Source organism: Petaurus breviceps, unplaced genomic scaffold (assembly GCF_028583685.1).
Source record: "Petaurus breviceps papuanus isolate PSGF00001 unplaced genomic scaffold, PetGlider_PUasm1.0 220, whole genome shotgun sequence".
NCBI classification, from domain to species: Eukaryota; Metazoa; Chordata; class Mammalia; order Diprotodontia; family Petauridae; genus Petaurus; species Petaurus breviceps.
This window is the reverse complement of record NW_027185876.1, coordinates 7,842,362-7,868,414: the sequence shown is the minus strand read 5'-3', so window position 1 is coordinate 7,868,414 and position 26,053 is coordinate 7,842,362. Positions and strand designations below refer to the sequence as shown.

Genomic DNA, 26,053 nt, shown 5'->3' with positions numbered 1-26,053 from the left:
TCTCTCTCTCTCTCTCTCTCTCTCTCTCTCTCTCTCTCTCTCTCTTTATATATATTGGTTTTTTTAGAGGGCAATTGGGATTACATTACTTGCCCAAGTTCCCACGGCCGGTTTTTGTGTTAGGTGTCTGAGGCCAGATTTGAACTCAGGTCCTCCTGACTCCAGGGCCAGTGCTCTATTCACTGCACCACCTAGCCATTCCTACCCCGTGTATGTTAAAGGAATGTGCTGGTGGCACAGGGGATGTATTACAGGGCCCAAAGTTAGGAAAATATGAGTTCCAGTTGAATCCCAGACACTGTATGACTCTGAGCAAGTCACTTAAACTCTGCCCTCCTCAGTTTCCTCATATGTAAAATGAGGATAACAATAGCATTTACCTTATACAGTTGTCATGAGTATCAACTGAGGTACCATTTATAACAAGTGTTTGGCACAGTGCCTAGCACATAGTAGGCAGTGTATAAATGAGTATTGCCTCCCCCCTTCAATTTAAGAATGACTGAATGAGCTGAGATATTCAAATATGATGGAATTCCATTGTTATACAAGAAAGTGACACAGAAAGACTTATACGAGCCAATGAAGAATGTAATGAGCAGAACCAAGAGAACAATTTCTACAATGACAGCACTGGAAAGACAAAACATGTAAGAATTATGATCAATACAATGACTATCCATGATTCCAAAGGACCAATGATGAAACACATTCTCCACCTACTGACAGAGAGGTGATAGATTTAAGATGCACAATGACACATACTCATATATAACCAATGAGGGAATTTGTTTTGCTTGACTATGCATATTTGTTTCAAGGAATTTGCTTTTCTTTCCTTTTTTTTCCTAGCTCTCTGAAGGGTGGTTGAAAGAGAAAATATAGGAGCAGTCAGGTAGCACAGCAAGTAAGGGCACCAGCCCCAGTGTCGGGATGACCTGGGGATCAAATCTGGGCTCAGATACTTAGCACCACACCCAGAAATAACTGGCCGTGTAACCTTGAGCAAGTTACTTAACCCCGATTGCTTTAAAAAAAAAGAAAGAGAAAATATATTTTTCTTAATTCATTTTAAAAATAGAGAATTTTGGAGATGCCACAGATGTGGAATGCTACACACACTTTCCTAGGAGTTCCCTGTATTAGTAGTTTTAATTTTTTTCCCCTTTCTTATAAGAGATCTCTCATGGAGAGAGGGGTAATAAGTAAATGTAATATTTTTTTTTAAATCAAGAAAAAAATCTCCATAAAGACAAAAGTGAGAGCCTCTTTCCTCAATGAGTTCATAATTTGTAAGTGAAGATATGTGCATAGGAGGTATCTAAAAAAGAGGTGCAAAGCACACCCTCACCTCTTGGATTTGGAATAACTTTCTAATTGTTTTCTCTGCTTCATCTTTCCCCTACTACAATTCATCTTCCGGTCAGTTGACCAAAGGATTTTCTTAAAGTGTAAGTTTGACCATTTAATCCCCACGCCCTACAAAATAGACTCCAGTGTCTCTATCATTTTCAATATCATATATAAAGTTCCATGGCTGACATTGAAAGCTTTTCATAATCTGGGCCTTCCTGCCTTTCCATTCTTCCCACACTTTACTATGCACAGCATGTTCAGGGAGGACCACCACCTCTGGTATGAGGGCTTGCCAAGTCCTTTTCAGGGGTGCTCAGCCACCTTTGTGTCATTTACTAACTGACTCTCACCCGTGGCTCCAAGAAGCTGTAGCATGCAGTGATCACACCTTGGCAACCATTTTGACAGATGGGGTAAACAGCATTGAGGGTGACTGACATGCCTCAAACCTGTTGATGAGTCAAGGGGTGTCTACCCTTAAGCATGAGAAGATTTCTGCGGAAAAAGAGAATGAGAACAATTTTTTCAAACAGGCATGAAAGTAGCTGATGCAGGCACTGTGGAGCCCTTATACTCCAGTTAGACATCAAAGACATCAAGTTCATCCTCTGTATCCCAGGCCATCACCAGTCATCCTGATTTTTCTTTTGCCACTGCATGGGTCACATGCAGAGCATAAGACACCTTGGAAGTCACTAATCAGATTAAAATATAATCAAAATAAATATAAATATAAAAAAAAGAAAACTAAGGATTAATAGCAACTACTTCTGTCCATGCATTTTGTGATCAAATGCACTGACCTAATGGTAATTCTTCCAACAAGACACTTGATCAACTCATCTATCTTCACATTGACTATCTGCATCTTTGAAATGCTCTCCCTTTTTAAATCTGCCCTTCAGTTTCCTTTGCTTCCTTTAAGCCTTCCCTTATCCCCTTTAGTGCTAGTAACTTCTCTATAAGATTATCCCCAATATATCCTATATAAATCTTTCTGGTTGCTTTCTTTTTATGTCCACCATTAGACTGTGAACACCATTAGAGCACAGACTTGTTTATTGTTGTTCATTTCTTTTTTGCCCCTTTTTACCTTTTTGTATCCCCAACATTTAACACAATGCTTGATACATGGCAAGTGTCTCTAACTACTTGTTGATTGATTTATTGATTTTAGGAGAACATCTGGAGCTGTTGGAGGATTTAAAAAGGCTTCACCCAGAACAGAATTTCTTAACCTCATATCCAGAAATGTCCTACTGATAAATTTCAGGGGGGAGGGTGTGTCTGTGAACTAGAATTGGAAGAAAAAGTCTACTTTATTTCAATATAATTGGTTGCCTTTGTAATACTAGGTATTTTATTTTATGTCTTTATTTTTTTCCCCAAAGGAATCTGAGTTTTTTATTGACTCATTAAGTGATGCATAACCCTGGTAGATAAAAGAGAGGGGAGTCTGCTCTTGAAGCATTTACAATCTTACTCTTGGCTTTTGCTATAATGTCACCAGCTCTCCTGAGGTCCCCTCTTCATATCTGTTCCCTAAAACAGACCTTCAATGAAGAAATGTCCAGTGCCTCATATACTGAACTGGGAGTGTATAGCTAGCATGTCTGCGAGAACTAACGTTTATAGCAGTTTAAAGTTTGCAAAATGCTTAAGGGCTATCCCATTTGATTTTCACAACAACTCTAGGAGGTAGGTGGTATTATAATCGCCAATGTATGGATAAGAAAACTGAGGCACAGAGAGGTTAAGTAATTTGCCAGGGCTACCCAACTAGTTTCTAAGGTAGGATTCAAAGTCCAAATCCAGCACTCTATGCACGGGAGCTCTTAGCAGCTGTTCTGTGCCAGGGCTCTTGGGCAGAGGTACTAAAGGAGGGTAACGTATAGATAGGAAGAGCACCTCTGTCTTCGGACTACCCGTCTTCCCCTCATCCCTAGAACCTGGTGCCGTAGATTTGGAAGGAGTGGTCAGAGTGGACCAATCCCTGAAAGAATGTATGGTCAGCAAGGAAGCGGGACACATTTGCTACACCATCATTCAGGTCTTGGGGTGAGGGAGGGGACGGGGCCGGGGCAGTTGGTGGCTGGGGGAATTTCCCGCCGCCCCCCAGGTGCTAGGAAACAGGCCATTGCCTCCAGGCTAGCGGAAGGAAGAAAGAAAAGAAGCTTCAAAAGGCCCCTTGGGGGTAACCGTTCGATCCTGAGACCACATAGCTTCCGGTCAACGCGTCAGGGCAGGGACAGATGGATTCTTCTAGGAGCAGAGGGAAAACCAGGGAAGGGAGGCTTTCAGCTGCAGATATCCTGGAAGAAGGGCCCAGGTACCTCTGGGCTTAACCCACCTTCCCTGGGCAGAGAGCAAGGCAGCCAGCCAGTGTGTCTTCCCTACTGGCCTCCTCAGTCTGCTGAACAGCTCCTAGCCTATCCCTGCAGGGCTGGGTCTCCTTCATCTGCATCACTTACTACCTTAGGGTGAAGCCAGTGAGAACCACCCACTTCCTGTTTCCCTCCCCCCCTTCCGCCCTACCTAAAACAAGTCACTAACTCAGTTTGCAGGCCTGGGGCTGCTTCTCCTGCCTCACCCCAGTAAAGGGTTCATTATGTGCAAAGGCCTCATTACTTACTGACATTAGGCAGCCCTGTGTTTGTGGCACCAAGGGTTCTTTTCTTGAAATCAGCAGCATAGCAGCTGCATCTCACCTGTGGCAATCCGGGCAGAGCATGAAGAGTTCTCCACACTCTGGCCCCAGGCTCCACAGGGAGCCCCCAAGCTCACCAGGGGTGTGGCCGTCTTGCCAGGCCCCAGGGCCCCTCCGAAACTATTTTTCTGAGAAGGCTTTGGTCCACTGGCTTCTCCAGACTGCCAGAGGGGTCCGTGACTCAAAGGAAAAGCAAGAAACTCTCTTATAAAAATGGATGATTGAGATTTTCTTGAAGGAACCTGGGGATTATACAAAGTTCAGGTAAAATGGTAGTACACTCCATTAATGGGAAACAGTGAACACAAAGGCACAGGGATGGGAAGAGAAATGGCATGAATAAGGAACAGTCAGGACAGTTTCACTGGAGGTCATTACGTAGAGTAATATGTAATCATGAGGGAGCCAGATTATGAGGGATTTTACATGAAAACAGAGGGCTTTATTTTTGCTCCTAGACATAATAGGGAGCCACCAGAGTTTATAGTCTAAAGGAATGATATGGTCAGACCCAATCACTAAGAAAATGACAGGGTGGTGGATGGATTTGGGTAGGGGGAGGAGAGCAGAGTGTCGAGGAAGGGAGACAAATTAGGAGGCAATTACAACAGTCTAGATGAGAGGTGATGAGAGTTTCATAGATATCATCCAAGATGATAGTTTCATTGCTTGCCAAGTTAAGGTGATGAATAAGACCTGTTTGAAAACTACTTTGAAGATTCTCAGTAATTACTGTCAGATAGAAGGTTGGTAGGAGTTTTTAGTCATTGAATTCTTCATTATTGACTTCATCAGTTTTTTTAGGGGAATATTATAGGAAAAGAATATATTCAATAAATTTAAAGGTTTTGAAAAAAAAAAGCTATAAAAAAGACTTCATGGGCCATTACAACCAATGCCTTCATATGACCTTGTGTTGTGACTCAGTAAAAGGGGAAGACTATAGGAAAAGACTCTTAGGAAAATGGTGTTTCCTTTGACAATTTACTATGCCACTTTTTACCGACACACAACTAAATATCTCTAAAGGCTCTGATGGAATCCTGATAAAGCTGCCCCCAACCCCAATATTCTAACTTCATTATAGGCCTGGCCCCACTGAACAGCAGCCCCACTGTACCTACCTAAACCCTCTCCCCTCCCCCAATATCCTAACTTCTTCATATATGCCTCACTGCTCACTGGAATAACAGATGTGTCCCTGAAGTCTTAGTTCCCACAGAAACAGCAGGTGTGTTCATGTGATGGGAACCCAGTTACTGTGTCTACGTAGTTACTGCCCCCAGATCCATTCCCATAGAAACAGCTGCATTCTTGTACTCAACCACAATCATATCATCTATCTAGCCCAAGACAGGTCCACAATATCTAACTATCTATCTTTATCAGGCAGGACCACAATAGCTAGCCAACTGTAGAGCAGCACAACCAGAATGTTTAGCCACCAAAATCACAGATGGGACCCCTCTTCTATTACCTAATCCCTTAACAAAGTTGTCCTGCCTTTTTAAATGTTAAGCATGTTCCTATATTCTATATACATTTTGTTTGTATAATCAGCATCTTTACCCTATAAAAATCCATCTTGCTCTCTGAAGTTGCTGGTTCAAACCCTCTTGGAATTTAGCCAGCTTCATGAAAGGTGTCAATCTCAATGAATGCCTATACTTGGATAAGAAGAGGTCTTACTGACTTGTTTGAAATGGTTCCACCGCAACATATCATGAAACCCCAACAGTTTTTGGGTGGGTAGAGCCCCCACTGCAACATTTTTTGGTGTCCCTGGGTTTAAACTGCAATGGTTGCATCATTAAAAAAATCTTGGATATGCATAATATAATCATGGGATACACTTTGGTAGAAGTTAGCATGTAAGGCCATTTCACTCTACTAAATTGAATGTTTTTAATGTTCAAAAATGATAAACAGTAAGATATTCTAATTTTCTGACTCTTTAAAATACTTTTTCTACTTCATAGACATGGTCTACTGGAGAAAACTTTTTGCAAAAGATTATCTGTTCTTTTTTATTTTTATCACAAAATCCTTTGGTACATCTTTACCACCCAAATAATGATTTAATTGAGATGATAAACTAAGGAGATGGCCCAATTTGTAGAGACCCCTGGGGTCTTTTTCCTAAACATTCCAAATCAGTCTTTCTTTCAGAGATATGGAAAATGGATTGCTCAATATTCTCAAAATTGTGTTATCTCTTGCACTGATTTCATCTATGTGTACTTGGTCAGGCCTTGCTGTCCTATTTTCATCTTTATTACCATTTACACTTCTTTCTGAAGGGAGAATGACTGAATGAAAAAATCATTTATGAAGTGTTTACTATATGAGCTGGGCATACAAATAGAATAGCAAGGCTATCTTTACTTCCAAAGATCTCATATTCTAACAGATAGAGGAAACATGTATGTGAAGTTTTAGTTGCAAGTAAGATGTAAAGGTCCAAAGGCTTTTAAAGGACTGCCACAAGGCAGATGGAAATTCATTTTCTTTATTGACATTTCCATTGCTAAAACCATATCCATTTCACCCTTTGACAGTAAGAAGGACTTTGATGATAAAAGTGGAGTCTTCATTAACTATGGTGCCAGTTGCCACATTTCATCTCCATAACCTGCACAGTGACTTCAAGTACCTAGATGTAAATTGGACTGGTAGGTTCTACTTTCTGTTTGAAGGAAGGTAGAACTCAAGGTGATAGTGTAGGTTTAACCAGCTATCTCTTGTTACCTCCTATCTCTGTCTCTGTATGCCCCATCATTTAAGTATATTGCCTTGCTCGCTCCATCAGTGACAGCTGGTTGGTAGTTGTAGGAGTAATGAAAAGACCTTATTTATAGTTGTTGCATCAGATACCAGCTCTAGGGGCAAGACTGGAAACAGGACCTCTGGGTTGGGGAGCAATGCATTGCCTGAGAATCCTGGGTTTAATTACCTCTTGGTGGCATATCAGGTACCCAGAGGCTAGGGTTCAAATCTGATTGTCTGTCATCAATGATGACAATTGTTTATTATAGAAATGCTAATAGATCTGCTACATTTTTCATCTGTCACTTGTCATGTAGAAATATTCATCAAATGCTTTGGCTTAATTGGTCTCAGAGTAAGTTTTTTGCAGACTCATTTCCCCCTCAATAATTGCTGTCATCTGTTTTGTAAGGGAATACTGCCTACTTTTTTTTCAAACTTTTTCTTAAGAGGTTGTAAAATGAGTTCCAATGTTGCCTTTCACTATTATTTATTTCTACTTGCCAAGAAGATCAACTGTTTACTTCACTAAGACATTGTCTGAACTTTGTTGGCTAGCTCATCCTGGCAAGTGCTTTGTGTCAGTTACACTTTAAAATTAAATGGCAAATTGTCATAGTTTATGTCAATATATTTTCCTTTGTCCATTTCTCATTTTTCAGTGTCAGCAGCTTCTTTGAATAAGTCAGGGGGGAGCTTTTGTAATTTCATCCTGTACCTTAATTGGTTTCATTTGTTCTAATAATTTTATGTTCATTTGGATCTTTCCTCTTAAAATATAGTGACCTTGGTGTGTCTAGGTGCTGCAGTGAATAGAACACTTGCCCTGGAATCAGGGGGACCTGAGTTCAAATCCAGCCTCAGACACTTAATACTTACTAGCCGTGTGACCTTGGATAAGTCACTTATCCCCAATTACCCTGCCTTCCCCTCACCAAAAATATATATGTGTGTGTGTGTATGTGTGTGTGATTAAAAAAAAAACTTTCAGAAAATTCCATATCAGTAACCAGGCCTTTTTTTCTATTAAAATGACATCAAATTATTATTATTTTTTATCATGTTATTCACCATTTGATAGTTCCAATGCCTTCTGATTCTTCTCTAGGTAAAAAAAATAAAAATAAAAACAAAAATAAAAAAAGTCTTACTGATGATTAAAAAAACTTTTATGTTTACCTTTGATCCTCTCCTTCCCATTTAGAACTCTCCTTTGTAATAAAGAAGTATATCCAAGCAAAGCAAGCCAATATATTCATCATGCCAAGAGAGTTTTCTTTTCTTTTTCTTTTCTTTTTGGTGTGTGTGGGTGTTAAGTATCTGAGGCTAGAACCAAACTCGGGTCCTCCTAACTCTGGGGGCGGTGCTTTACTCACTGCGCCACCTAGCTGCCCCTGCCAAGAGAGTTTTCATAAAAGTTTTGCAACTGGCACTCAGAAAAATATATGCATTACATACTTTTTTTTCTTTTGCTTTTTGGAGGGCAATTGGGGTTGTGACTTGCCCAAGGTCACACAGCTAGTTTTTGTGTTAAGTGTCTGAGACTTGATTTGAACTCAGGTCCTCCTGACTCCAGGTCAGTCCTCTATTCACTGTGCCACCTAGCATCCTCTTGCATTATGCACTTTTAAGAGTAATATGAATTATAACACTTTCTTCACCACTTTCTTCAGTCTAAACAATTAACAAAACACTGTCAAATCCTGATTTGTAAACGTATTTCTGAGGTATAAATACTCACACTGAACATTTTACTATCAGCTCTTACAAATACCAGTCACATGCTGACAATTCTTGCCTTCTGCAGCTATAGTTCACCATTTGTCTGTTAAGAGAATGGATGTATATTTCAAAATCGGTGTTTTAGAAATAATTGTACATTAAATTGATCAGATTTCTAAAGTCTTTCAAAGTTGTCTTCCTTTACACATGTGGGGTTGCAATATGACTTTTTGTAGAAAACATTGATGAGAGGCTTCTAATATTTGGTACATTTAAAAATGTTTAACCATGTTTTCCAATAAATTCTTTGCTAACTTTTCCTTTGTCCACCTTTGCATTGAAGTCATAGTATAGCCGTGTATATCTTGATGTGGTTTGTAGGATTTTGCCAAGTTCTTTATAGTTTCTTTACTTTTTCTTTTTGGAGGGGGGATGGCAGGGCAACTGGAGTTAAGTGACTTGCCCAAGGTCCCACAGCTAGTAAGTGTTAAGTGTCTGAGGCTGGATTTGAACTCAGGTGCTATTGATTCCAGGGCTGGTGCTCTATTTACTGCGCCACGTAGTCACCCTGTTTCTTTACTTTTTCATCCTCTAGGGCAGAGGCTGGCACATAGCTGCCATAATCCTCTTCAAGGTCTTTTTCTCTAAGTTCATCATCAATAATACAAGGAGAGAAGGCCATCTAGTTCATCTTACATATCTCACAGATGTGGAAGGTTAGGTGACTTGTCCAGGGTCATACCACTTGTATGTCTAAGAGATGGGACTTGAATCCAGTCCTATTTGACTCAGAAACATCAGTTCATCCATGATTCCATGATGTCTCTCAAATAAAAAGTCTGAGGAGGAGAAAGGATCCAGACCTTAGAGACCTTGGAGAACATTCAGTCCTACCCCATCAATTTCAACATAAAGAAACTGAGGCCCACAGAGTTTATGTTTCTGGACCAACGTCACACAGTTAGTAAGTTGCAGACTCGGGATGTGAACCCAGGCCCTTTGGCTCTCATCATTTTTTCCCCACTATGCAATACTAATTATTGTCCATATACATTGTATTTATTTGTTTGTGCACATGTTGCACATGCCATCCCCTCACCCCTCTTAATCAGCAAGCTCCTGGACAATAGAGAATGTTTTCATGTATTTCTGTACATTAGTTTTACCTGATACATAATAGGGATGTGTGTGTTTATAAAAAAAGAGAAAGAGTGAAAGAGAGACAAAACAACAGAGGAAGGGAGAGGGAAAGATTGAGAGACAGAAAGAAAAGAGATGGACAGAGGGAAAAGGTTTAAACAGAGACAGAGAAAAAGAGAGATAAATGGTGAGAAACAGAGACAGAGAAAAGATAATAGCATATGTCATTTCTCTAGAACTTTAAGGTTTGCTAAGTTCTTTATCCTTATCTCATTTGAACCTTGGGATAAGCCCATATAGTATGGCAGGTATTATAGGTATATTTTCTCTCATTTTACAGATGAGAAAACTGGAAATCAGAAAGGATGAGTGATTTGTCCATAGTCAAGCATCTACTAATGCTCAAATATGGCAGACAAACCCAGATCTTCCTTACTCCAAGTCTAGCATTCTATCCAATATCATGCTGAATGTCTAATTTTTTTTGATGTGTGTATGAATTTATACATGCACATGGGTGTGGGGAGGAATGGGCAAACTTTTTCCATGCAGAGCATATTGACTGACAATCTGCTGTCTTAGAGAGTGACTTGGGTCATTAAAAAAAAGTTAAGTGACTCATCTTTTATTACAGAGCTAGCTAGAAGCAGGACTTGAAACCACTTCTTCATCATTCCAATGAAAGGTCTATATCTAATACATCAGGCATATGTAATAAGAATTTCCTTCTTGTTCATGGACAAGATGTACATGTGTGTATATATAAAATGTATACGTGTGATATGTGTATATATGTCTACATACACATATATGTGTATACATGTCTACATACACATATATGTGTATATATATTTATATAATGTGTGTTGCAACATGAATCTGGAAAGACCTTGTAAGAATTATCTCAGGATATAAATGGAATTGCTTCAAAAAACAGTGTTCAATAAGCAATTAGGTTTACTCACTTATAAAGTTGTTATGTACCCCAACTGTAAAACCACTTCTGTTTGACAGATTATTCAAAACAGATAGAATCAAAGGGCAGAAGCTAAGATATTATATGTCTCTCTATTGTGGAAATAGTTTAAAAAAAACAACACTTAGCAACATGAACCCTAGTTAAATCAATATAGCCTGACAGCATGAAGGACAACATTTAAAATCTAGCTATCTAATTATATTTTTTAAGTGGAGCTAGGGAATGGAAGTTGGAAAAGAAAGTTTCATCCCAAGAGAAATGTTTGTAGGTGTTTGTTTTAATTGGTATTTGTAAATCTATTTTTATTCCATGGCTTTGAGTTGGGAAAGTGTGTATAAAAAATGATAGCCCTAACTCAGTGAAGACTCAACAAACAACAATGAAAAGTTATCTGGAATAAAGAAAGCAATGAGTTATGCTCACATGACAGCTTTTAAAAAGGAAGAAGATAAAGAATTACAAAGTGCAACCTGCTCAAATGATTGAAATGGTTAAAGGCTCTTAAAGATCAGCTCCAGACAAATATTCAAAGGCACCCAGGGAACTAGGGACAAAAAGAAGGAATTAGCAGACACTTCCCCAAGTTCATTTGTTTTCGAAGACTCCCCTGGGGATTTAGAAGTGGCTGACATAACAAAGTTATTTAAAAAATGCCTGGAGACATCAAGGAAGTCATAGACCAGTTAGTTTGATATAAAGTGGGGAGAGAGTCCTGGAATATCAAATGAGGAAGGAAACAGTCGATGGAGCACAAAAAGTCAGAGAAATGACAGGCTGGCTGCTGAAGAGAGGGAGGTGGCAGGAACAGGGAAGTGGGCAGCCATACCTCACACACTTGAAGGCATTATTCAAACAGATTTCACCAGGCAGGCTAGAGACAAGCAGGAACATTTGGTTTCGCAATTTTTGAAAGAAAATGGCACATTCTTAAAGGGAAACAAAGACGCTCACTGTTACATTCTAGCCTCGATTCAGTTTCTAGTGGGTTTGAAAGAGACATGTCTTGCTAGATATTTAAGGATTCCCAGGGTGAATACCAAAAGAAAAGGTGATGCAGAAAAACCAGACCCATTAAATATGCCTTTTGCCAGACTTGATACTAATTATTTGAAACAGATTATAATAGATAGGCATATAGGCAGATAGAACCATATTAGTGTTTATTTTCTTCATATCTTTCTCTAGCATTTTTTTTTCTTTAAGACATCATTTGGATTCAAATCTTGGACAGATTGATGACATTTCACCTTACCATACCAATCCCATTTCTACCATGCCATTTCACAGTAATTTTCAAGCCATATTACATATACTTCAACCTCTGCGTAGGTCCCTTTTAGAGCATAGACTACAGATCCTTGGATCTTTACTTCTTATTGGTGAGCTTTCAACTTAGCTTACCCTGTCTCAGACCCACTACACCATTTCATGACCATCCTTCAAGTCAAATTGCCTTACATATATACTATGTCATATTCCCTGCCGGTAATTCTTGTACTTCTGTACGTCGGTCTTCTTCTAGTAGAACACAAACTACTTGAAGGTAGGGACTATCTTGCTTGTTGTATTTATATTCTTAGTTCTTGGCATATAAAGAATTCATAACATTCATTCATTACGACCTGGATCCCACCTAACTTTCAAAGTATATTATAAATTAATCTTTCTTGAAAACCTATGGTCCAGCCAAATTGTCCTTCCTCTTCCTCACATACAACATGCCATTTCCTATCTCTTATCCTTTGGTATAGACTATTTCCCATGTCTACAATGCACTCCCTACTCACCTCTGCCTTCTGAAACCTCTCATTTCCTTCAATACTCAGATCAAGCATCAACTTTTGTAGGAGGTCTTTCTTGTTTCCCCCAACAGTTATATGTATATATCTCCCTAGATATTCACATACACTGTAGTTTGTGTGTATATTGCATATACTGCTACACTTATGTATGTATCTTCTATTAAAATGTAAGTATATTAAGACCACAAATTGTTTATTTTTGTCTTGTTATCTCCAATGATTATTGCCTGGCATATAGGCAATATACACATAATAAATACCTACTAATCAACTGACATTTATATAGGACTTTAATGTTTTTAAGGTTCTTTAAATATGTTATCTCACTTGGTCTTCACCAATTTTTAGGTGAAATTTGAACTTCAAAAGAGTTCTTGGGGATTTCTTAACATCCATTCACAGAAATTCAATCTTGTTTCCAAGGATAGGCAATAATAGTAATATCTCACATTTATACTGCTTTATAAAGCACTTTCCTCCCTTTGAAAATAGGTAGGGCGGGGCGGCTAGGTGGCACAGTGAGTAAAGCACGGCCCTGGAGTCAGGAGGACCCAAGTTCGGTTCCGGCCTCAGACACTTAACACCCACACAAAAAAACTAGCTGTGTAACCTTGAGCAAGTTACTTAACCCAGATTGCCCTCCAAAAAAGCAAAAAAGAAAAAAAAAGAAAATAGGTAGGGCAAGTCTGCTTATATTTTCTTTCAAGGAAGTTATCTTGCCCAAAGTTGTACAACTAGTCATTTATAGACCATTGGCTAAAACCAAGAGTTTTCTAGATTTCATATCCAAAGCACTTTAGATTAGAGGACCTTTATGGTCCCATCCAACTCTCTCTAGGACCCTATGATCCTGAAAATAGGAATTTGTTAATTACCTATATACTAAGCTCTTGTCTAATCATTGGGGACAGAAAGACAAAAAATGGAGTCCTTCTTAAGCATACCTTCTGTTATAGAATGGAAAGAATATTCTATCAATCAGTTACAGAAATGAAGAAAAAGGTTATTTAAAGTTTTATGAAGGGATCATCTTACACTCTGGTTACAAAGACTGAAGGTCTTTAGTTCTGTGCTTTATTCTTGGTCATGGAACTCAGAAAGGGGGTTTACTGGTAATGGGTTAAAGGGAGAACAGAAGATGACCAATTTTCTATTTGTCGTGTAGCCCCCATTTCATCCTAGAAAGAAATATTCCTCTCTGAAGGAGGAAGGTAATTCTTATTAGTCAGAAATTCATTTGTACTCTCATAAGACAAAGGAAGGAAGGAAAGAAGGAAGGAAGGAAGGAAGGAAGGAAGGAAGGAAGGAAGGAAGGAAGGAAGGAAGGAAGGAAGGAAGGAAGGGAGGAAGGGAGGGAGGGAGGAAGGGAGGAAGGGAGGAAGGAAGGAAGGAAGGAAGGAAGGAAGGAAGGAAGGAAGGAAGGAAGGAAGGAAAGAAGGAAGGAAGGAAGGAAGGAAGGAAGGAAGGAAGGAAGGAAGGAAGGGAGGGAGGGAGGAAGGAAGGAAAGAAGGGAGGAAGGAAGGAAGGAAGGAAGGGAGGGAGGGAGGAAGGAAGGAAGGAAGGAAGGAAGGAAGGAAGAAAGGAAGGAAGGAAAGAAGGAAGGAAGGGAGGGAGGGAGGAAGGAAGGAAGGGAGGGAGGGAGGAAGCAAGGAAAGAAGGGAGGAAGGAAGGAAGGATGAGAAAAGAAAAAATAAAGGAGTGCATCTCTAAGACATAGGCCTCAGGATCCTTCACTGGGTGGTAACAATCATAACCCATGTTTATTTGGTGTTTTACATTTTGCATAGAGCATTTGGTAAAAATACCACAGATCTAGAGTGGGAAGGGACTTTAGAGACTATATGGTCCAAACCCTTCATTTTATAGATGAAGAAACTGATACCCAAAGAGGGCAAATGACTTGCCTAAAGGTACTTAAATAGTATCAGGGATTGTATTTAAACACTGGTCCTCCACCTGCAGCAAATGATCTTTCTCACAATAAACCTATGGGGGTAGGGAATTTGAATATTATTTTCCTAATTTTACAGGTGGTCAAACTGAGTCTTATAGCTGTGCAGTGGATTGCCTATAGATATACATCTAGTAGGAGGAAGCTCTCTATGAATCTCCATCTTCTGTAATAGTTCCAATATATTTTCACATACGCTTGAACCTACTGTTTATAGTATGATGGAGTTTACAAGGCGAGTTTCCCTTCATGGGTATGTGTGAACCATTGAATAAGGCTATTTGAGTACAGGGAGGTGAAAGTTTTGGTTATGCTTATTTATTTCATTCATTTCGTCTTTTCTTTTTTATTATAATGTGTTTCCTCATATTTTCACATGTTACATAGTTTCTATAATATTTAAGCTTCTCAACAAGAGGAGATACTTAGATTTTTGCTTTTGGATTCACTGGAATATTACAGTGTAGAGCACTGGTTAAGTGTTAAAGTCTGTTTGAATTGGATTAAATAGTTACATCTTTCAGATATCAGATGAGGACACAGAATTGTAGATTCTCCTTTATTGAACATTTAAAGATTCAAATAATTTATTTTGAGTCCTGGTGCTGTATTCGTCATTCTCATTTGCTTTGTCACCATTATTGATCTATATGGGATTTTTCGAATGGTGGCTGGAGATATTGCTCTCAATTTCATTGAGAGGGTTGTTTTTAAAGTAATAAATTTGTAGGAGGTGGTACCTAAACTCAACCTTAAAGGAACTAAGAATTCTGAGATTCTTGGCTGAGGAAGAAGTGAGAATAACCTGTACAAAGGAGATAGGAGATAAAACGTCAATTTCTGGGAACAGATCGTCAGTCACTTTGGCTGGAGCATGGAGTATACAAATGAAAATAATGTGCAGTAAGTCTGGGAAGGTAGATGGGAGACAGATTGTGGAGTACATTATTTATGAGGATAAGTTTATATTTAATCCCAGAGGAAATTGGGGGTCACCGAATATACTCTAATAAGAGAGTAGTAGGGTATGTCCCCAGTCTTAGGCCTATTAATTTGGCATCTGTGTGGCAGACAGATTGGAAAGGGGAGAAAGTAGAAATAAAAAGACTCATTCAATGGCTAATACAATGGCTCATATAAGATATGAGGAGGACCTGATTAAGGTAATAATTTTGTGATTGGAAAGAAAGGGGCATATGGAAATAATTTTATGGAGATAAAATCAGTAAGACTTGGCAATTGATCGGACATGGGAGATAGAGTGGAAGGACAAATCCAGGATGCTTTGGAGGGTACAAACCATAGTAACTGGATGGATGGTGGCACCCTGACTCAAAATAGGGAATCTTGGAGAAGAGGTGGACTCGGGAGGAAATATAATGAATCCCACTGATTTTGAAATGACCCATTGATGAATGTGTCCAGCAGAGATAAATAGGGGACTAAATTTTAGGATTATGAATATTTAAGAATATGAGGGCTACATGAATACATTTTTGGATCATCTGCAGAGAGATAATTATTATACACTTGGGAGCTGTTGAGATCACTGAAAGATTGTAGAAAGATAAGAGGGCACAGGACAGAGGTTTGTAAAATGCTTCTACTTGGTGGTTCAGTGAAACATCTAGTAAAACCAAGAGTGGTCAGACAAACAGATAAAGAAATTATAGTGTATATCATAGAAATAGTGCCATAGAAACCAATAAATGAGTTAGCATCCAGAAGGAATGGATGATCTACAATCTTAAAAACTGTAGAATGATTAGGTAGAATGAGGACTGAGGAAAGGTTAGTGGACAGAGAAGTTAAGAGATCTTTGGTAACCTTGGTTGAGAGTAATTTCTATCATATGGTAGGTTTGAAAAACTACCCAACAAGTAAATTTCTTTTTATCCCAGGTAGAAATGTGGGGAGATTTTGTAAATTTCCCTCTACTCATTGGTTAACTAGTGAATGTCACAAGTACAGTTCTGAACTTGAAATCAGGAAATACAGTTCAAATTTTGCCTCCACAATCTTATTAGCTATTTGGGCAAGTAATTTAATGTTTTATTTTTTTAAAGCAATTGGGGTTAAGTAACTTGCTCAAGGTTACATGGTCAGTTATTTCTGGGTGGGGTGCTAAGTATCTGAGCCTGGAACCCATCCCAGGTCATCCCGACTCTGGGGCTGGTGCTCTTTCTCACTGCGCCACCTGGCTGCCCCAAGTTATTTAATGTTGCAGCCCTAAGTTATGGCCTATTGAAAACTGTGGAACTAGGCTCTGTCAGTCAGTGTATTAGATATCCCTCCTTTGTTTGTATAATGATATGAATTTGAAAGCATATAATCTATTCTTTTAGTCAAATCATGATTAAAATATTGGAATCCAGCCAGCCAAGGATGTAGTTGTGAGCTATCACCCTGAAGAACTGCCTCTAATTTTACAAACATTTATTATTGGCAATTTTTTTGGTCAGACTATTCAATCAGTACTAAATATAGTTAACAATACAAGTATCTAGTGAATATAACTCCATTTTTCCCCACAGAGAAAACATGAGAATCTTTGCCCAGTTTCAGACTGAAATCCAAGTATTCTGATGATTGGAAATATAAAAATGTATATTGGTCTGCCTAAGGATATAAATTTATATGCCTTTTACTATGGGCCTCCCTGCATTTCCTGTATCATCACTTGTAGAAAGGATTCATGTTGAGATTCAAATGATTTCTTTGGTCCTTTCTACCTCTGAGATTCTAGGATTCTAGAACTTTGGGATTTGGGGAATAAGCTCAGTCTTTCCATCTCTATGTTTATGGTTATCCATCTGGTACTTTTCTTTAGTACTTAAGATTTCTTTCAATAACATTGTAGGCAGAAAACTCCCAAATGTTATCCATCAATTAGGTGATTTTTTTTCTTAAACTTTTTATCATTTAAATTTTTTTTTTATCTAATTTTCTTGAATGCCATTTTGTCCTAGTATTATGGGAATGAGTAAATAGGAGAATCTAAGTGGCCTTTGTGTTTTAACCTTTCATTATTCTCCTCTGCTTTAACAGCTCTTATTTTGCTTTTCTTCTTTCCATAAGGAATATTATAGCCTTTTAAAATTTCTTCTTGTTTTCATTCTGTACATACTTTTAGCCCTTTCCCCCTGTATTTCTACTTAGAACAGATCTCTTTATTAAGATGCCCACAATGACTGCTAGACCTTTTTTCCTGAGAGGTTGTACTTAATTCCAATTCTATCAGTATGTATCTGTAGCTTAAATTATTCCTTATAATAGAGCATACTTTCCTCTTGTCTTCATTGAATTTTATCTGATATCGTGTTGCTCAATTGCCCGTTTTTTTTGGTTGGGTCCTCCTGGAGTTCCCACTCCTGAATCACCTAAATAATTCTTTGCTACCAGCACATTTTGTAACCTCATTATTCAGACTGCTTTCCAGATTGATCTGTGTTAACATATACAAGGAATCAGGTTCCAATGCTATCCCCCAGGGCCCCTCACTATTAACCTCCTTCTATGCTAAGAATGTCATTTATTCGTAGCTTTCATTGCCTCTCTGTTAACCAATTTTTGAACTTCAAGGTTTGACAAGGCCAGCTTTTACCTCTCACCTCCTGGGTACTAAATATGGGTAAAATGGGCCCTAAATATCCTCTGGTTAGGGCTCTGATCAAAAGCCTTTTGAATGTCTAAATATTTAATGTCCACTAGTTTCCGACATTCTACTCCTTTGTTAACTCTTTCCAAAAATTTCCAACTAGATTAGAGAGGCATGATTTATCCTCACTGATGCTGTGCATGTACTCACCTGGGTCTTGTCTAACATTCAGTAATGATCTCCTCAGCTGTTTTTCCTCATCCAGAAAGTTAGTCTCATTGGTAGGTAATTCCCAGGCTGACACTGAGCTCATTATTTAAAGATGGGCATGGCTGTGTGTTTGTCCATACAAACAGGCACCTGATAGAAATGCAGACCTGATAACATAAAAAGTGCTTTCTTTCTGACATATCCATCCAATCTTTTGAAACACTTCAGGGCGCTCCAGAGCAAAGAGAAAGCCTTAGGTCTGCTATTATATGAACATGGGGCACTTGGCTTGGCCTAAAAGGATCATTAAGCTAGATTTAGTTGAGATATGAGGAAAAATTTCCTGACAGGAATGTTTAACCCCAGAATGGTTATAAAATGAGGTCATGAAATATTCTTCCCTAGAAAAATCTCCAAATAGAGTAAGTATTCATCCTTTCAGTGGATCTTAGAACTAGTTTCTCTTCGGAGAAAATGAATGTAATCATATTGTGTATGTGTGGGGGGCTCTTTCAGACACATTTTTTGATTTGCTTTGAAATCAACATATCTTGAGAGGGAGAGAATAAATGTGAGGTATATTGTATGAGAAAATTGAATGGTAGCAGCTGCCAAATAGTACAGGGAAGTTTGAAAAAATGAATTTAACTGAGAAAAAAAGTATCTTCAAGGTGATCCCGTGGAATTTTCTAAAAATGCAAATCAAATTGACAAAACCAATTAACAAAGGCAATCACCTAGTTTTATTATAGATGTTCTAGGTGCCGGACTTCAATAAGATACCTGAAGAGCACCATGAAACTAAAATGAGTCACCATCAGAAAGTCAAAAAAGGAACATTTGGAATGGGAAGGAGACAAGGAGACAGATGAGGGAACACCTGAGATGAAGTTAAGATTGGCCCCATTGTGACAATTTTGTGATAAAACAAAGTGAAAATAAATGTGTTTGACTTGCTCCATTACAGATCTTACTCTAATTCCTTATTGTTGTATTGAGGTGACCATAGGATCTTAAAGATTATGTCAAAAGAATATAAATTCTGTTGTGTCTTCTAAGGAGGAAAAGCTTGATTTAGGGGGAGAAAAACAAAGCAAAGAAAAGCAAACATACTCCATCAAACAAACAAATCTATTTCAATCACTAGGTTTGTCTAAAAGTGGAATGGGTTGCTTCTGAGGGCAAGAGTTTCCTTTAACTAGAGGTAATCAAGTAAGGTTTGAATGAGCACTCATAAAACAATTCATAGAGGGGATTTCTGCTCAGCTTTGGGGTAAACTCTATGGTCTTTCAGTTTATAATCAATTGACAGATTTTGAGATTTCTTTGAAGGGACGACCTTAATAATGTCTTCTGTTTGAAGATCATCCTATCCAAGTGTGATACTGGGCATCAGTGAGACAGTCAACATGCATTTATTAAGTACTTACAATGTGCTAGAAACGATGCTAAGGACTGAGGATTAAAAGAGAGGCAAAAACACAATCCTTGTCTTCTAGCATCTTATATTTTGATAAGAGAGACAACAGGCAAGCAACTATGTACTCACAAGATATATGCAGTGTTAATGGGAGATAATCTCAGAAGGTAATAACAGTGTGGGGTGGAACAGGCAGAGAAACTCTCCTAGAGAAGGCATGTTTTGAGATGAATCCTGAAGTAAGAGAGAAAATCTAGAAGGTGAGGATACATACCATTACAGCAACAGGGGACACATTGAAAAAATACTGAGTCACAAGATGGAGAATTATGAAAAAAATAATTGCAAGGAAGCAAGAGTTGCTGGATTATAACATACTTGGAGTGGGGGTAAAGTATTAGAAGACTGGTAAGTTAAAAGGGGGCCTGATCATTGAGGTTTTAAAAGCAAAAAAAGAGAGAATATCTGATAGGCTTGCCCTTAGATTGTGAAACCTTGGCCATGGTGAAAGAAATGACTAGATCGGTCTTGTATTAATAATCAATTAATGAATAAGAACCAAAGTTTTTCCTCCATTTCTATTTCTTCATTCAGAAATCAAACATTGTGGAAAATCTTGGGCAAAAATATACCCAACCAGGCTGAGAGAATTGGTTAATTCCTGTTCATTATGCTTGGTCAGATAGGTCTTGGGTAGAGATTGATTTCCTACTTAATATGCATATTGATAAGTCTCTTTGACCAAGACATGGGTGATCCAAGTCACATACTACCAAAACCCTCATTAGAATGAGCCCACATCTCATTATAATATTCATTTTCACATTAATTGTTAACCAATCAAGAGTTGATTGCTACCTTCAGGAACACTTGCTCTCCTAAGGGCATATAAACTATGAGCTCACCACCATGAGAGATCTTTGTTATTCCAGAGTATCACCGATCTCTTTTATTAAAATGCTAGCATGATTAATAAGAAAACTAATTACTCAGAAAGTATGTGTATAGAACTTTTTAAACATCACAATGGAATCACATGAAATTGACAAAAAACAAATAATACTCAATTCTGCATAGTCAGCATCTACTTCCTTTGTAAGAGAAGCAGAAGGATGAGCATAGTGGACAGAAAGCCTAAGAATCAGTGGACAAAAAGTCTAAAAATCAATCTATTTACAAACTCTCTATAAATATCAGTATTACAATTGGCACTTCCCCTGTGGGCTCCTTATTCTACAATTGCTAAGAGAAATAGACAATGTCAATAATGATATCCTTGCTATGATTAAAGTTAGAAGTTAAGAGGATGTTGTTCAGAAATTGAAAAATGGCTCACTGGTTTTTCTGTTTCTCTATCTCCCTCATGTTTTACTTGTAAAAATGTTTTCTTGAACATAAATGGAAATATCCTTTTAGATTTGTCCCAAAGTTCAAGCTGTTAATATATTTTGTACCCTTATTCTGTTGTCCACTGACTCAGTTATCCCTCCCAGTTCTGTATAACCTCTGCTAATCTGCCACTCCTGGAGTTTTTTTCACAGTCAGACTCTAATGGATGAGGGCAAACCTCTTAGTTGGAGAGGTCCTGATATTGCTATTATTTTTTTTGTTTGTTTTTTGCTTTTTGAAGGGGGGAGGGCAGGGAAATTGGGTCACTTAACTTGGCCAAAGTCACATGGCTACTAAGTGTTAAGTGGCTGAGATCACATTTGAACTCAGGTCCTACTGACCCCAGGGCCCGTGCTCTATTCACTGCACTACCTAGCTGCCCCCTGATATTGCTACTATTTGCAGGTGATATTTGTTGGTTGCAACCAGCCCCAGATGACTGCAGTCTCCAAAAACAAAAAACAAAAACCAAACAACTCAACCACTCTAAAAAGTTGGTCAAAAATCCACATACATAAAACTAGATGTCTAGGCCATTGTCTAACCTATGACATAAAATTAGACGACAACTTTTTGAGTAATTTATCATTAGAGATAGACATGGCAGAAAGACAATGTTCCAGGCCCAGGACTGAATAGGAGAAAGACAGTAAGCTAGCCTGTATTTGTATAGCCTGTATATCTATTTCACTGTATTTTTCAAGATTGTATGATGGTCAACAAAGAAAAATATATTTTGTCAAAACCTATAATTTTCTGGTGATGATGTATGGCTTGTAAATCATGAAACAACAATCACTGAAAGCATTAAACCTGCGAACAAATGAAAGATACAGATTCCTTTGGGAAGATATAGGGCAAGAAGAAGTAGGATACCAATGATGATTTACAAACATTGAACATATGACCCCAGAGATGTATAATCAGAAAACAAGGTAGGCTTTTCATGCAATAAAATGAGGAATAAAGGATGGACAGATCAAATGATACACTTGAGTGAAAACAAATAAACACACAAATATTAAAAGATTTAGATGAAATCCTTTAGAATTTTGGCTAACTGCCATGGGAGATTCAATGAGAAGGTAGAGTTGGGCTGAATTTTGTACCATTGGAAAAATTGTCTGTAGTGAGAGCAGACTTCAGATTTACCAAAGCATTGCACTACCAAAGTCATTGTCCAAATGGCCAGATGCTAACATGGTCCTATAGGAAATGACACCTAGAAAGAAGACTTTCTTAGGGTATGATTAAAAGCCAAATGCTAGTTTGTATAGAGAACAGGGAGGAAAAATACATAGATGCACAATAAGCCTAATTACTGTGCATTTCTCAAGTGCACAGTTGGATTTCACTTTAAAAATACGCAATTTATAACACACCAAGCCAGAGAACAGATAAATTGGAGGAGGGAGGGATTGTTTGCATAACAAAAGGATCATATATATGGTTTCTTTAAATAGGGGCCTCCCAGTGTGTCTAACTCTTCACTTTTAGCATGTTAACTATTTCAAAGGAAAAATGAATCACAAAAACTCAGAGTTGGAAGCTACCTCCAAAATCATCAAGGACAATGTCTAATCTCTTCTACATGATTCTCCCGGAGTGTTTGGTTAGCTTCCCCTTTGAAGAACTCCAGAGATGGGGAGCTCCTGAGGCAGCTCATTTCACATCTGGATAGCAGTAATCATTAGGAAGTTTTTGTTTTTGTTCCAGGAAGACCTGCATAAAAGATAAAGGTCTACAGGGACTCAAAAGCCCATTGAAATACAGGGGAAAAACACTCAGATTAAAAACATATATATCTAATTCTAAATGGGAAGTTTGAATACCTCCACTGTACATAAAGAAGACAACAAGACAGTGAACCTAAATCCAGAGTATAGGCTGAATTCGTATCTTGGTATCAAGCCATCCATTTACATAAGAGGCCCAAAGTAGTATGGGACATGAAACAGACTGAATTGAAACGAAGGCAATAGGGAGTGGTTGACCGGGAGGTAGTTTCTGAGCCAGATAGAATTTGTCCCATCTCCTGGTGGCAAATAACTTCAGAGCTGAGATTTTAAGGTAATCATGGTAAAAATCTGCTCATGCTGAGCTAAAATGCATTTCCCCTAGCTGAAAGAACTCTATAGTATGTGCTAGTTACAAAGAACATAGTAAAACTCCTGCTGAAGAGAATGTAGGACCACCCAGTCAAGCCAGTGACTCGAGATAGAATAAGACTGCAACTTTCTATTGAGGCAAGTAGGCCAGGAGATCAATTTGTCTAGCAGAGAAACTGCCCCGAAAAGAAACCAATACCCAAGTAACCTGCTTGGCCCATTCTGACAGTAGCTGCCCAGCAGCAGAGCAGTCTTTTGGAATCTCATTTGTCAATCGCCCTCCTCTTCCTCCTTCTACTCTTCCTCTTCCTCCTCCTCCTCCAGCAGCAGCAGCAGCAGCAGCAGCAGCAGCAGCAGCAGCAGCAAAAGCTGTTCATCAATATGCGGCCTACATTTGGTCAGTGGCAGAGTGACCAGCTTGGGTCTATCCAGCAGCCATTGCCCTGAGGCTAAACTACCCAGTACAGCAACAATGGAGCCTGCTGGGGGGCGGGGCAGTGTATGCAAGGAGTGACCTATTTGACCCAGCCCAGAAATAGACTGACCTGTCTACTGAACTATAGAAGGAGAAGATCCAGATAACCCATTGTTTCCTGAAAAAATCATCCCAGATGAACAGCAGAAAAACTAGACTATCAACTATCATCAATACCATGCCCTCCGCAGAATGTTGTAAGGACCCATAAAGAAAAAAAAAAGAAATTAAGGCTCTGAAGTCCCAGAGTTAGGAGTTTTCTAGACCATAACTTTTCCCTACACTTACACCTGGCTACTATTAATCTCTAAGTTCATACCTTTTCTCTTTTCCTAATTTTGGGATATATTAGTGAAATAGTTAGTCCTTGATGTTAAAAAAAAAACACTTTATAACCATGGTTCTTGCTATACTATTTGAATAAAAGCCTTTCCTAAAGAACTAATAAGTCTACTGACTGCTTTATTTTTTAAGGAGAAGCATGCAAGTGGGGGCTTTTAAGCTAGGGTTTAGGGTCATAGGCAACTGCTGATGTATCCCTAGGACCTCGAAAACAATAAAAGCCACTCCTCTTGGGTGGCTATGGGAGTTGACCAAGTGAGCCCAAGGCAGGGCATAATGCCTATATAGTCCAAATATGCCTCTCTGTCACTTCTATCCATTGTTCTTGATTCTTCCCTCTGGATCCGAGCAGAACAACAAATCTCTTCCATTTAATAGCCCTGGAAATACTTGATGAGGAATATAATGTGTCCACTAGTTTTCTCTTCTCTAGGCTAAATATCCTTAATTCATCTTACTGATCTTTAAATGAGAAGTCTTCAAGACCTTCACCAATCTCATCACTCATTTAGAATACACTCCATATTTTCAGAGTCCTTGCTGAAATGTGACATGAAAAATAATTCATAATATTGCACATGTGATTGGCCAAGAGCAGAGTACATTGGAATAATGTGTGTTCTTTTTCAGTCAGTTCAACAAATCCGGTTTAGCAAACCTTTTAAACCATGGGAGATACAACATAAGATTGTGGAGGAAGAGCTAGCCTTGGAGTTGTTAGGGTCCTCTAGGTCCTTACAGACAAGGTCACTTTAGGCAAGTCATTTCATTTGCCAATGCTCTAGGCAATTTTCTAAGGCTTTAGAGAAGGTGCCAGCCAGCATTATAGAGAATTTCAGGATCCAAAGGTCCTCTATAATAATGAAATCACATGTTGAAACTTCTATCCAAAATTTTAAGCATCATTAGGTTCAAAGAATTGTGTTAGGCATTGGGGAAGAAATATATGTCAATTAAGGTATAGTCTCTCCTCATGGATTTTAATGTCACATGAAAGAATGTGTAGGGCAGAAAAAGAGATGACTACATATTATATAATTATATGTGTATAATTGTATAATAAATAATATAAAATATATGTCATATAATATATATTAAATATATAATGGATTCTTTCAAGAACTGCAAAACAAAATGTCATTTGAATTGTCAGTGTGGTGCACTGGAAAGATATTCTGACTATTGCTTACCATTTACTTAAACCTCAGTTAATTCAATTCTCTTCTCTGGTCTCAGTTTGCTCATTTATAAAATGATGGATTTGGTGTAGGTATTTTCCAAGTTCCCTTTTAGCAGCAAATCTATGACTCTGAGATCTGAGAGGAATAGTCCTTGCCAACTCATGAGGATAAGGAAAATCTTTCTGGAGTTATATGTGGACTGATATTTAAAGAAAGGACAAAAATTTTACTAGTAAAAATATGTGGGGGCACAGCTAGATGGCACAGTGAATAGAGCACTGGCCCTGGAGTCAGGAGGTACTGAGTTCAAATCCTGCCTCAGACATTTGACACACTTACTAGCCATGTGACTTTGGGCAAGGCACTTAACCCCAATTGTCCTCCAAAAAGCAAAAAATGGGAATCACTTTGAGAGTCTGGACTATAATAATCATAGCTGACAATGACATAATATTTTACTTTCATTTTCTTACCATAAGCTTGTGCGGTAGATGCAGCTGTCTTTGTTTTAAAGATGAGGAAGTCTCAAAGAGGTTAAGTGGTATGCCTGCCCATGTTCACATAACTAATAAATTCCAGAAGAGGGATCAAGAATCTGTTCTCTCCAAACTTCATGACCAATACTCTTTCCATTGAAGCAACCTGCTTTCCAAATTCCTTTCTAAACAACACATAGCCTCCTAGGGATGTGATGTAGTCAGTGGTGAAACTGGATAGATGTGAGACTTATTGTGGAGGTATAACCAGCAGGGATTGATAACGGGATATTAGAAGTGAAAGGAGAAGAGATTACTCCAAACTGATGAATGTGGAAGACTGGATAAGGTTATATCACAGACAGAAACAATCAAGTGAAAAAGAAAAGTAGATGGATTTGGGGTGGGGGAATAAAAACCCAGAATCTCAG

At 38.4% G+C, this 26,053-nt stretch overlaps 1 long non-coding RNA gene across 2 annotated transcripts in view; it reads right to left on the bottom strand.

The window, feature by feature from the left end:
• LOC138166106 (uncharacterized) overlaps window positions 1-26,053 on the bottom strand; it is a 335,461-nt gene that overhangs the window by 256,013 nt on the left and 53,395 nt on the right. Inside the window, exon 4 of one of the 2 annotated variants that reach the window (XR_011169531.1) lies at window positions 8,137-9,390. The exons of the other annotated variant lie outside the window; for it this stretch is intronic. This is a non-coding gene — a long non-coding RNA (uncharacterized lncRNA). Of the gene's footprint in view, window positions 1-8,136; window positions 9,391-26,053 lie in introns of those variants that run through there. 2 annotated transcript variants of the gene reach the window in all.